The sequence below is a fragment of the Phodopus roborovskii genome, unplaced genomic scaffold (assembly GCF_943737965.1).
Source record: "Phodopus roborovskii unplaced genomic scaffold, PHOROB, whole genome shotgun sequence".
In the NCBI taxonomy this organism is placed as follows: Eukaryota; Metazoa; Chordata; class Mammalia; order Rodentia; family Cricetidae; genus Phodopus; species Phodopus roborovskii.
In genome coordinates, this window is record NW_026125640.1 from 2,582,375 (window position 1) to 2,594,461 (window position 12,087).

The following is a 12,087-nucleotide window of genomic DNA, read 5'->3' on the forward strand; positions in this document are numbered from 1 at the left end:
TGCAAGCCCCAATAGGATTCATTGTCCCTGTGAATGTCCCCATTGATCAGTCAGTCTACATATTTATTGAGCCCAAGGTGACAAGTTACAAGGTACTTGAGCTCAGACAAGAGTTCATGGGGATTGAGGAAGGACTGTGAACCTTTTACTTCCCGATTCACTCACACACACTCATACACACACACTCACACACACTCATATATACACACACATACTCATTATACACACACTCATATACACTCACACACACTCATATACACACACTCACACACACTCATATACCCACACTCACACACACTCATATACCCACACTCACACACACTCATATACCCACACTCACACACACTCATATACCCACACTCACACACACTCATATACCCACACTCACACACACTCATATACCCACACTCACACACACTCATATATACACACTCACACATACTCATTATACACACACTCATATACACTCACACACACTCATATACCCACACTCACACACACTCATATATACACACTCACATACTCATTATACACACACTCATATACACTCACACACACTCATATACCCACACTCACACACACTCATATATACACACTCACACATACTCATTATACACACACTCATATACACTCACACACACTCATATACCCACACTCACACACACTCATATACCCACACTCACACACACTCATATACCCACACTCACACATACTCATATACCCACACTCACACACACTCATATACACACACTCACACATACTCATATACCCACACTCACACACACTCATATACCCACACTCACACATACTCACATACCCACACTCACACACACTCATATACCCACACTCACACACACTCATATACCCACACTCACACACACTCATATACCCACACTCACACACACTCATATACCCACACTCCACACACACTCATATACCCACACTCACACACACTCATATACCCACACTCACACACACTCATATACCCACACTCACACACACTCATATACCCACACTCACACACACTCATATACCCACACTCATATACACTCACACACACTCATATACCCACACTCACACACACTCATTATACACACTCACACATACTCATTATACACACACTCACACACACACTCACATATACTCATATACACACACTCACACACACTCACACACACACTCACATATACTCATATACACACACTCACACACACTTATATACACACACTCCTATATACACACTCACTCATAGACACACATACTCATTATACACACATTCATATACATTCACACACACAATCATATACACTCACACACACTCATACACACACACACTCACAAGCATCATACACACATATATACAAGATGTTCTGTGATCTTTATCCTCCTTTTACTCTCTTTTTTGATGAGGATGGAACCAGAAGTGTATCCCATGCTAGATAAATGTTCTGCTACTGAGCTACACCCCCAACTTTAGTGTAAGACAGGGGCTTACTATGTAGCCCATCCTGGCCTCAAGCTCACAATCCTCCCAAGTGCTAGGATTGTAGGCATGAACCCCCACACCTCACTGTCTTACTTCAGACTTTATTTTTTAAGACAGGGTTTATCTGTGTAACAGCCCTGGTTGTCCTGGGACTTAATTGGTAGACCAGGCTGGCCTCACAGAGATTTATCTGCCTCTGCCTCCCAAGTGTACCACCATGCCTGGCTCTTACTTCAGTCTTAACAAATGGCCTGCAAGCTAATGGACACAGTGATATATGGTTATCGCTCTAAAATTTGTCCCCTCTCTCAGATTATTCCTCTATATTCGTGCACTAGACTTTGTATTTTCTCACTCAAAGTGGAAGACATTTCCCTGCCTCTTGATCTTGGGCCTGTAATTTATGACTGGTTTGGCCAACGAGCTGCAAGCTGATAGGCAGCAAGCAAAGGCTTGTGATGTGCTCATGAGATCTGGTTAACTCTGATATTCCTGCCAGTCTAAGGAGAAGAGTAAGTCCTGGCTGGCAAGACAACAACAGAAGCAACCCAGGCTTCTCACCATGAGCCCCTACACACACACACACACACACACACACACCAGGTACACTCTGGCTGCTGTATTAAAGGTGTGAATCCAAGCACCCTCAATCTACTCAATAGCTCTATGTGCTCCATTCCCTTGACCAGAGTCACAGAGTCAGCAAACACCAGGTGAGGATGTGAACTCATTAGCAAGGCTGCAGAACCTTTCAGATGGGCCACCTTGGTGAACGGCTGCTCCCTGGGGACCTTAGCAACCAGTACAATCTAGGCTTCAAGCCAATGAGAATGCTATTCCTTTGTAGAAAAAAAAATTTTGTGTTTTTTTGTGTTTCATTTCAATCCCTACCTGATAAGACTCCAGAAAGTTCCTGCACACTATTAACTCCAGCACTATCACACCACCATTACCAGGACTACTACCACCACTATCAACACCAACACCAACACTACCATCACACCTACCTGTCTCAGGGTAGCTAAGATCAACCTCCCATTAGGCTCCATCTTCTCCAGATACAATTTTTTTTTTTTGGTCATGCTATTTATTTTTATTTTATTTATTTATTTTTATTTTACATGCCGATCCCAGTTTCCTCCTCCTCCCTTTCTCCCTCTTACCCTCTCTGCCCCCTCACATGCACCCTAACCACCTCCCCTCCCATCCCCCCACCCCAATTCCACATGTAGGGCAATGCCATCCAGGTGGGGTCATGTCAGATACAATTTTTTTTTAACAGAGTCTCACTATATATCACTGGCTGGCCTAGAACTTGCTATGCACACCAGGCTGGCCTCAGATCCACCTGCCTCTGTCTCCCAAGTGCTGGGCTTTAAAAGCATGTACCACCATGCCTGAATTCTAGCTAAAATTTGAAGTCCCCAAAGAACAAGTGAAGACTTTCTAATCTCTTGCCAAGGTTGTAGGTCCCTCTGTGACTGTGGCATTGAGCTGCAAACCTCCTAGCTAGTGACAGGGATCTTAGAACAAGGCGCCCACAGCCCAAGAACTGCAATCACAGGTTTCTGAAGTGATCTTAGGGGAGATTGTTCTCTAATCCACTGGCCCTATAGATTTCTGACACATTTATGTTCATGTAAGGTAAGTCCACAGATGCCATACCATGTTAAATGTAAGCTTTAAAGTTCTCAAAGGGTAGGGAATAGGCCCACTGTTATTAGAAAAAGTGTGTGTGTGTGTGTGTGTGTGTGTGTGTGTGTGTGTGTGTGTGTGTTGCTGAGGATTGAATTGGGAGCTTTAATTGCTGCCACTTACCTATATCCTTGGTACGCTTTGTTGTTTATATTTTTTGTTACATTTTGTTTATTGGAGGGGTCCATGCATATGCTGTGGTGTGCATGCAGACATCAAAGAATACCAAACATGAGTTAGTTGTCTTTTCTTCCATCTGAGTACTAGTGATCAAACTCACTAGTCAAAACTCAAAGTTACCCCGTGATGGAAGTAGGTGCCTTTATCTCTTTATTTGGAGACAGTTCTCACTTTGCATGCTCAGGTTGTCCCTGAATTCACTTTGTAACCTAGGCAGGCCTTTGAGATTATAAACCTCCTACCTCAGCCTTCTGAGCAGCTAGAGGTCTATATGATCAGGACTATCTAAAATATTCTCTCTCTCTCTCTGTCTCTCTCTCTCTCTCTCTCTCTCTCTCTAAGACAGGACCATTCTGTATAGTCCTAGCTGTTCTGGACCTCGTTCTGTAGACTAGGTTGGCCATGATCTCAGAGATTCACCTGCCTCTGCTTTCTGGGTGCTGGGATTAAAGTTGTGTGCCACACTGCTTAGCTTTAAAATGCTAAAATGCTTTTTTTTTCTTTTTTGTCTTTGTTTGGTTTGGTTTCTTGAGACAGGATTTCACTGTGTAGCCCTCAATGGCTTGGAAGTTACTATATACATCAGTCTGGCCTGACACAGAAATTTACTTGCCTCTGCCTCCAGAATGCTGGCGTTAAAGGCATGCAGCGCCATACCCAGCTCAAACGTGCCTCTTATTTATGATATTTTTGACTTACAACGGGTTTATCATAGCTGTATCCCCATCACAAGTCAAGTGCAGCTATACTTTAAAAGATTAAAATGGTAATTTTTAGGTTATGTATATTTCATACGTGCAACAACAACAAACAAGACAAAACAAACAAACAAAAAACCTTGGTAACAGTGAGTTAAATCAGCACCATGATTCTGCAGGGCTGTGACCTCACGCAGGGTACATTAGACAATTCTGAGTATTCATCTGGACTCATATGACTATGGCCAGATTGGCTGGTCTCCCTGGTTGGTGCTGGGTGTAGCTGGGTGTTAGCAGTGACTGATAACATTCCTTCACCTGCCTCAGTCAAGCAGGGGACAGTTATTGGTTTCAAGAATGGCATGTGCTGTGCTTTGAACATGTCCCCCAAAGGTAAACATCTTCATTTAGGATATTTTTAATGGTATTTGGAGGTGGGACCATTAGGATTAGGCAAGGCCAAGCTGGTGGGGTCTCCATGACTTTATAGGAGGAGGAAGAGAGACATGAGCTGGCTTATTTACTCAGTTTTGGTCTGCCATGCTGCCACCGTGTTACTACACAACAAGGCCTTCACCAGATAGATGTCCGACAGATGTTGGTGACATGCTTTTGAACTCAAATCTCACAACTTTGAGCCATATACATGCCTATTCTTCATAAATTACCCAGTGTAAGGTATTTCGTTATAGTAACAGAAAACAAAGACAACATGAAAGGTCAAATTTCAATGCATGATGATTTTTTTGTTATTTAAACAGTGTTTTGCAATGTAACCTTGGCTGACTTGGAACTTGCTGTGTAGCACAGGTAATCTCATAACAACAATACTCTTGGTTCTATCTTCCAAGTGCTGGGATTAAAGATGTGTCCAGCAACACCTGACCACTCAAGGACATTTTAAACCTTTACTAACCATGACTAACAGTGTCTTATTTGCCCATGCAGGTCACCAAGACAACCCTAGGATCTATGTGACAAGAGATTACCCCAGGAAGTGAGCACAAGGATTCATGAGCAATTAAGAGACATTTCCACACAGTCTGTCCACAGATTTCTGTTACAACTGTGACGGGAACATAGGGCCATCTAGGCGTGTTAGTGTTCAAAACAGAAAAAACCTAAACCAGCAACTGCATCAGCCAGTGATATCACAAAGTACTCTCAGGTTGGAATGCAATTTTCAAAAATGAAGACCCCAAACAGGGAACATTCTAGCATGAAATCTTCCCATGGAAACCAAAATGGGGCATCCATTTCCAGTCCTTGGGGATTACTGCAAAATTGAGATGAGGAAACAGGGTGATCTCAGCTCTTGTCCAGTCTGATTCAAAGGGGCACTAGCCCCTCCAATCTGTGATCTTTATAGGCAAATCCTGGTCCCCAGGCCCAGACTCATTGCCATTGGAGTGACAGAGGCAGGATGTGATGGATGAGGGCTCAGCTGCAAGAAAAATGACAGGGGAAGAATCAGACTCTCTCCATAGAGTGCCAACTTCCCTTTCTGCCCTGCCCCAAGAGAGAGGGGCTGGAGGACAAAAGTTGACTGTTCTGTCTCATAAGGGACTCTGCCTTTCCTCTGGGATGAAGGGGGTGGACATTGTCTTGTCCCCATGACTGGACAAGTGAAAACTGGAGGACTGGCCTTTGAAACTAGTCAGATAACAAGGAGAGTAACCATACCCACTCAGGGAGTTCACTCTGGGTCAGTGTCTACTCACCCTTGTATGACCTTGAGGAGGTCACTGTTACCTATCTGTTTCTACATAGAGTTGAAACAAGAGCAAGAAACCATGCTCCCAGCACCTACTGAGGCTCCCATAGTCTGAACCTTGCATGAGATAGCCCAAAGCACACAGACATGTAGGAGTCATGGCTTCCATTTCAAAACGGCTGTCCCTCTCAAACCATAGGGGAAGAAGGCATCTAGGACCTATGCTAGTAACAAAGAATGGAGGTCACTTTCCAACACACACACACTCTGTGTGTGTGTGCGTGTGTGTGTGTGTGTGTGTGTGTGTGTGTGTGTGTCTGTGCCTCTCTCTGTCTCTCTGTATGTATGTGTGTTTTGTTTTGTTAGTTTAATTGGCTTTGATCCTTTGATCAACTTGTGTTGGCCAGCTAGAATTATCTAGGAATAGGAACCAACAATTGAGACAATACCTCCACCAAATTATGGGCATGTCTATAGCGCACTATATTGATTAACGATTGATGTGGGAGATCTCAGCCTAGTATGGGTTGGTACCACACTGGAGGCAGCTCTGGGTTGCATAAGAAAGTAGGCCTAGGAACCATGGGAGCAAGCCAGTAAGCAGCATCCTCCATTGTCTCTGCATCAGCTCCTGCCTCCAGGTTCCTGCCATGTTTAAGAATCCTGCCCTGACTTCCTTCAGTGATGGAATCTGCCCTGAAAATTGTAAAATGAAATAAACTGTTTCCTCCCCCAGCTGTTTTTGGTGATGGTGTACACAGCAACAGAAACCCCAACTAAAACACCAATCTATGTCTGGGCAGCAAATCTAATAGCCTGGGGCCTAGAAGTGGCTCAGCAGTTAAGAGCACCAGCTGCTTAATCACAGGATCCAGATTCAATTCCCAGCACCCACATAGCAGCTCACAACTGTCTGTAACTCTGGTTCCAGGGGATCTGACACCTTCACACCAAATGCACATAAAATGAAATTAAGTAAAAAATGTCAGTGTTTAAAAAAAATCTAATAGCTGATTTCACCCAAAGGGCAGACTCACAGGTGCACGCCTTTAATCCCAGCACTCAGTAGGAAGAGGCAGGTGGATCTCTCTGTGAGTTAGAAGCCAGCCTGGTGTACATACCTAATTCCAGGTAGGCCAGGGCTGCTAAGTGTGGACAAGCTCATAGGCTCATGGTAGTGCACTGCCCTGGATCTCATGTCTCCCTGAACTCTTCCCTAAGTCACTCAAGGTGTCCAACCACCATCGACTAAGGATGCCCCATTTATTCTGGAAACCATTTCCAGGACTTTGGCAGATGGCCAGTCAGGAAGAAGGTATGCCCTTGAGGTGGGGGTGTGAAGAGCCAGCAGCCAAATGAGTAGTTTATGTGTCCTGGGCAGCAGTGTCAAGGATGGAGTACCCTTAGGAAACCGACACCTATGCTTCTCCAAACCCTAGACCATGAAGCAAACCCTAAAAGCATACACACGCCCATTTCCCATCCCTTCAGGTTTGGCAAATCTTACCATTAAACACGCTCGTGTGTTCCCAGCTGACCTGCAGCATGCACCTGACTAAGTGGATGACACAACCCAGCATGTTTTTACATGCTGACCCGGTGAGTGTGAGAATGCCCCTACCTGGCTCTGTGAGTTTATTGCAACTTAATTGGTCTCCCCTCCCCCAGCCCCATCATTTATTTCTACATGCCAGCTACTTGATATTTTCCCTTCGTTCGTGAAGTAGCAAGACACCTCTGCCTCCTCCTGACTATTTATTTTGGCAGGGAGACAAGTAATGACTGCCTGCGTGTCACCTGACACACAGGGACACTTGGAGGCTCTCTCTTTTAGGTTCTCCAGAAATGAGATCCCTGCTGTCCTCTGTGGGCTCCCTGCCGGCCTAGGTAGGGGAATGTGGTCCTCTGTGAAATGGGGGTGGGGACTCATAGGCACAGGATTAGGGGACAAGAGAGGACACTGAGAAATCCATTCTACCTTTGAAGATTGTCCCCATTGCCTCCTTTCTGAAGGTCTGAAAACCTGGACAGAGAGCTTCCCCTCTCAGGGCTAGTGGCCAGATCCGGGCCAAGGGGGAGGTAAGAACGAGCCGCCAACGCGGCTGCCTTGGCCCCCTGTGTATAAAACTCCCTTTGTATGCAGGTCGCCGGCTGCTCCCCATGCCAGGTGCAGCTGCCAGGATTCTCAATGCGGTTTGAACACAATTTGCCAGTGTTGGTTCAGCCCCGCTGGCTTCCAGTTGGGGGGCCATATGCTGCCTTTAATCTGCCTGTGCGATTCTCACCCATGTCAATAGGCACAGGAGGGTGGGTGGCTCAAATGGCCCAAGAGCTGAGGCTGGCTGGTGCCCTAGCTGCTGCCCGCCAGTCGGGTTCTCCACACCATCAGCAGGTTCTCGAAGGAGGCAGTGGCACAGGGTGAGAGTGTGTGGGGGAGGGGGGTTTGCAGGCAAGAAGGGCCTGGCGGCTGGCAGTGGCCTTGTGTTTGGTTGGCTATGGCTCGTGAGAGCCTCTGGGCTGGGCTATCCCCAGGGCCATCACTGGCCCTTCCCCTCAGCAAAGATCCCTGCCAAGGAAGTCGGTCGGGGCGGTGCCAGCACGCAGTCCAGACTTTGCATTTCCCTCATTCTTTCTTTAATTGGATTTTTGGTCCTGCTGGGCAAAATAAGCTTTCCACCGGCAGAGCACTCTTGCATCCTCTAAACGCACGGCGGTGCCCAGCGGCTCCAGGCAGAATGTCGCCTTCCTTCTGGGCCAAAGCAGTCATTCCTTCTCCCCAGGGACACAAGACGCTTGCACATACAGACACACCCCACCACACTCAACCCACACACCTTCTGCCACATCCAGGAAACTCAGCTTCCCTTGGAGAACTTTATTTTGAGACCTTCTTGGAAAACAGCTACTCTCACATCCGGGGGGAAGATGCAGCTTGGAATGGCCAAACTCTGGCGTGTGGTTGGAGCTGGGACTGCTTAGGCACCAGACACCAGCCAGGGTTGGGCTGCTCTCTGACTAAAAGCCAGAGGCTCCTACTGGAGAGGCCCAGCTTGGTCACTCAGCTACGGCTTAAAATACCAGGAAATGTCTGCCATCCTTCCTAGACAGCCAGGCCAGCAAGCAGCGTGTCTGTGGAGGGCTATGGTGGGGGAGGGGCTGGAGAAGGAGACTGCCAGCAAGCCCGGGAGTCTGACTGAAGATGTCATTCAGAGAAGTCCCAGTTTACTAGCGACACTCAACATGAGCTACTTGGGTGCTGTCAAAATCTGAGTTGAACAATAGGGAAGGAAGGGAGGGTGGGGGGGCGGAAGAGAAGCAAAGAAAGGAAAGGGGGAAAGGAGAGTGAGGGGGAGAGAACAGTGAAGGAGGAGGGAGGGGGAGAAAAGTGGAATGAGGGGAACTAGAGGGAGGGGTGAAAGGGTATGGAGGAACTGGGGGAGAAGGTACTGAGAAGGAGATCAAAGAAAGCCTAGAGAATAGAGAAAGGGAGAAGGAAGGAAGAGGAGAAAGGAATAAGAACAGGAGGAGAAAATCAAAGGCGGAAGGGAAATAAGGAAAGTGGGGGCGAGGAGGAGGTGGAGGGGGGTTAAGGGCCACGCCCATCCCCATCTTTTCCAGGTGTGGTCCCCCACAAGCTGCCCCCGTGGGCAAGCAGAACAGCAGGCTCCCCTGGCCTCAGGTAAGCATGAAGCGGACTTGAAGGCGTCACTGGCCAAGGTAGCTCAAAAGACCCCTCTTTTTCTGTACTCCTGGGAGCCAGAGCTCCCCCCACCCCCAACCCTACTGAACTCTCCACACCAGCTGAGCTCTTCCTGTCCGGTAGACCTCCAGGACCACCAGAGCAGCCCCTGCTCCCTCTGTTACGATACGGCAGCTCAACCCCAACAGCAGCCCGAGAGCTGCTGACAGTCAAACACATCACAATATTTCAGAGTCCTTGTTAACAAGCATCCATTAAAATCTGACAACCAGGTAATGGCACCAAAAGCGCTCCATTTGAAAAAAAACTTGAGCGCTTCCTGCTGCTTCAGCAAGACAAGGCTGGTTTAGGTGTCCTTTGCATTTTAAGCCTGGGAACACCAGGCCTGAGTGCTGCCTGGTTAATGGCAAGCTAGGTGTTTATTTGCCAGGCCACATCTGAACCAGGCTTGTTAATGAACCTGCCATTGTAAGTTCACTCTCAGTTAGCCTGCCTTTTTTTTTTTTTAATCAAAAGATAAAACAGTTGGCTATCAAGGATTAATGACTCTTACAGCACCCATTCGAGGCTCATATTTGTGTTTTAAAAGAAAATGGAAGGAAGAAAAATGACCAGACTCTGTTTCAGTAAGCAATTTAAATGTGCCCTGGTAAGTTGAATTCATTCATTCATTAATTCAGTCATGTGTCTGGGAGAAGCCAGCAGGAGCCCCTTCCATCATAAGAACTTCTGACTGTGAAATAAACCCCGAGTAACCAGATTAACTATGAAGGATGTCTCCGTCAGGTTTTAGGCATTAGTTCAAGTGTAGTTTCTGCGCGTTCCAGCTTCTTGTAGCAAGGTGCTGATTCGGGATCTCAGGCAACACCGTGGCAAGAGAAAATGTGTCTGCTTCCCCCATCCCCAGCGTCAAAATAGAGCTCTCGTAGGCAATGACATTATTGTGCGCTGTTGACTTAACTGAGAATATCAATATTTTAAATAGATTCCCATATGATTCATATAGTTTTGCATAGCACAGCATGTGTAAATAGCTCTCCACCTCTGAAGACACAGAGGCATATGTGCACGCAGGAGCATGCACAGACACACAAGCCCCCATCACACATACATGTAGAGAGTATGACTACAAAAATAATCATTTTAGACAGTTTCAGGGCTTGACTGATAGCAGATAGTATGACACTGGGGCCTTTTATTAAACAGCCATATAGAGTCTGGCCATTAACACACAAGTGGCTTATCCAAATTCGAGCCTCCTGTGTTCTAAGTCAGCTGTCTTCATATTGCCCTCTTTTTATTCTGTCTCTTCTTCCTGAATGTCTATATGCTCTGGGGAGTGAGAGCTAGTACTATCACAGGAGGGCCCTTGAAATCACAACCAGAAATGTCAAGGTGCTCCTTCCCACCGCAGTAACAATGGCACACACTCAGGTGACAATGCCGGCCATCTTGGAAATGAAATTATGTTTGCAATGCTGCAGCCATCAGGCGGACAGCTTCAAAGGAAGGCAAATACTGATTCTGGAGAGAGTGGGGAGGATGGGGGGGGGTCTGCAAACCCCAGTGAGGAGGCTTTGTTCACTGCAATTTAACCTCTTCCCTCAGTGAACTCCTGATTTTATGTGGTGATTTTAACACCTCATCTACCAGCCCTGTGGGAAGCCTGGAGAGTGGGAGGGGGTGAAGGAAATGCTTCAAGGGGACTAACATTTTCAGCTCAGTTCCCACAAAAGGGTGTCACTTGGAGACCTAGACCATTTGCTAGCTTCTGCTAGGTACTGGGCTAGTGTCTGACCTCTCCTTTAGGAAGAAAGAGTGTGAGGAGGGCTGGGAATTTAAGGGCGTCTTTGCAGAACATTCTAAAAGTTTCCCATCTGAACCTCTTCTCAATAATGGAGCTGTAAAGTATTAAAATTAGAAAAGGTGGCAGCAACAGCCATTCTACCAGCCCTATATTAGTCATTACCTCCTAGGAACCAAATCCTTCAAAACAATGAAGGAAGGACCTCCATTGAAGGCTCAGTGGGAGGATGGCTCAGTGGGTAGTGACCTGAGTTTGATCTCCCTGGACCCATTAAAAAGTCCTGATACAACTTACACATCTGTAATACCAGCAGACCTGCTATGAGGAGATGGGAGGCAGACAGGAGAATCTCCTGGAAGCTTAAATGGCACCTAGCCCAGAGTATGCCGCACAGTGACATCCAGTGACAAGAACTGACCCCTGCTGTTTATTCTCTGGTCTCTACACATGCATCATGATATGCCTATGCGCTCCTCCCCCACAAACACCAATAAATAAATATGATAATCTTTAAAACGAATTTCAATGCAAAACAGAGCAACTGTTCCAGATTAAAGCCAATTAAAAAGATGTGACAATAAAATGCAACCATGTCACCTTGAGTTGGGTCTTGAGCCAGAAAACCCTGTGGGGTATTTTGTTTGTTTCTTTGTTAGTTTTACTTTTGGGTTTTTTTTTTTTTTGTGTGTGTGTGTTTTGTAATTTTGTTTTGCCATAAAAGGAAAGTAGTGAGACAGTTGAAGAAATATAGATGTCTGTAGATTATACACTAGCAGAACTGTAGCAGTATTAATTTCCTGTTCTTCA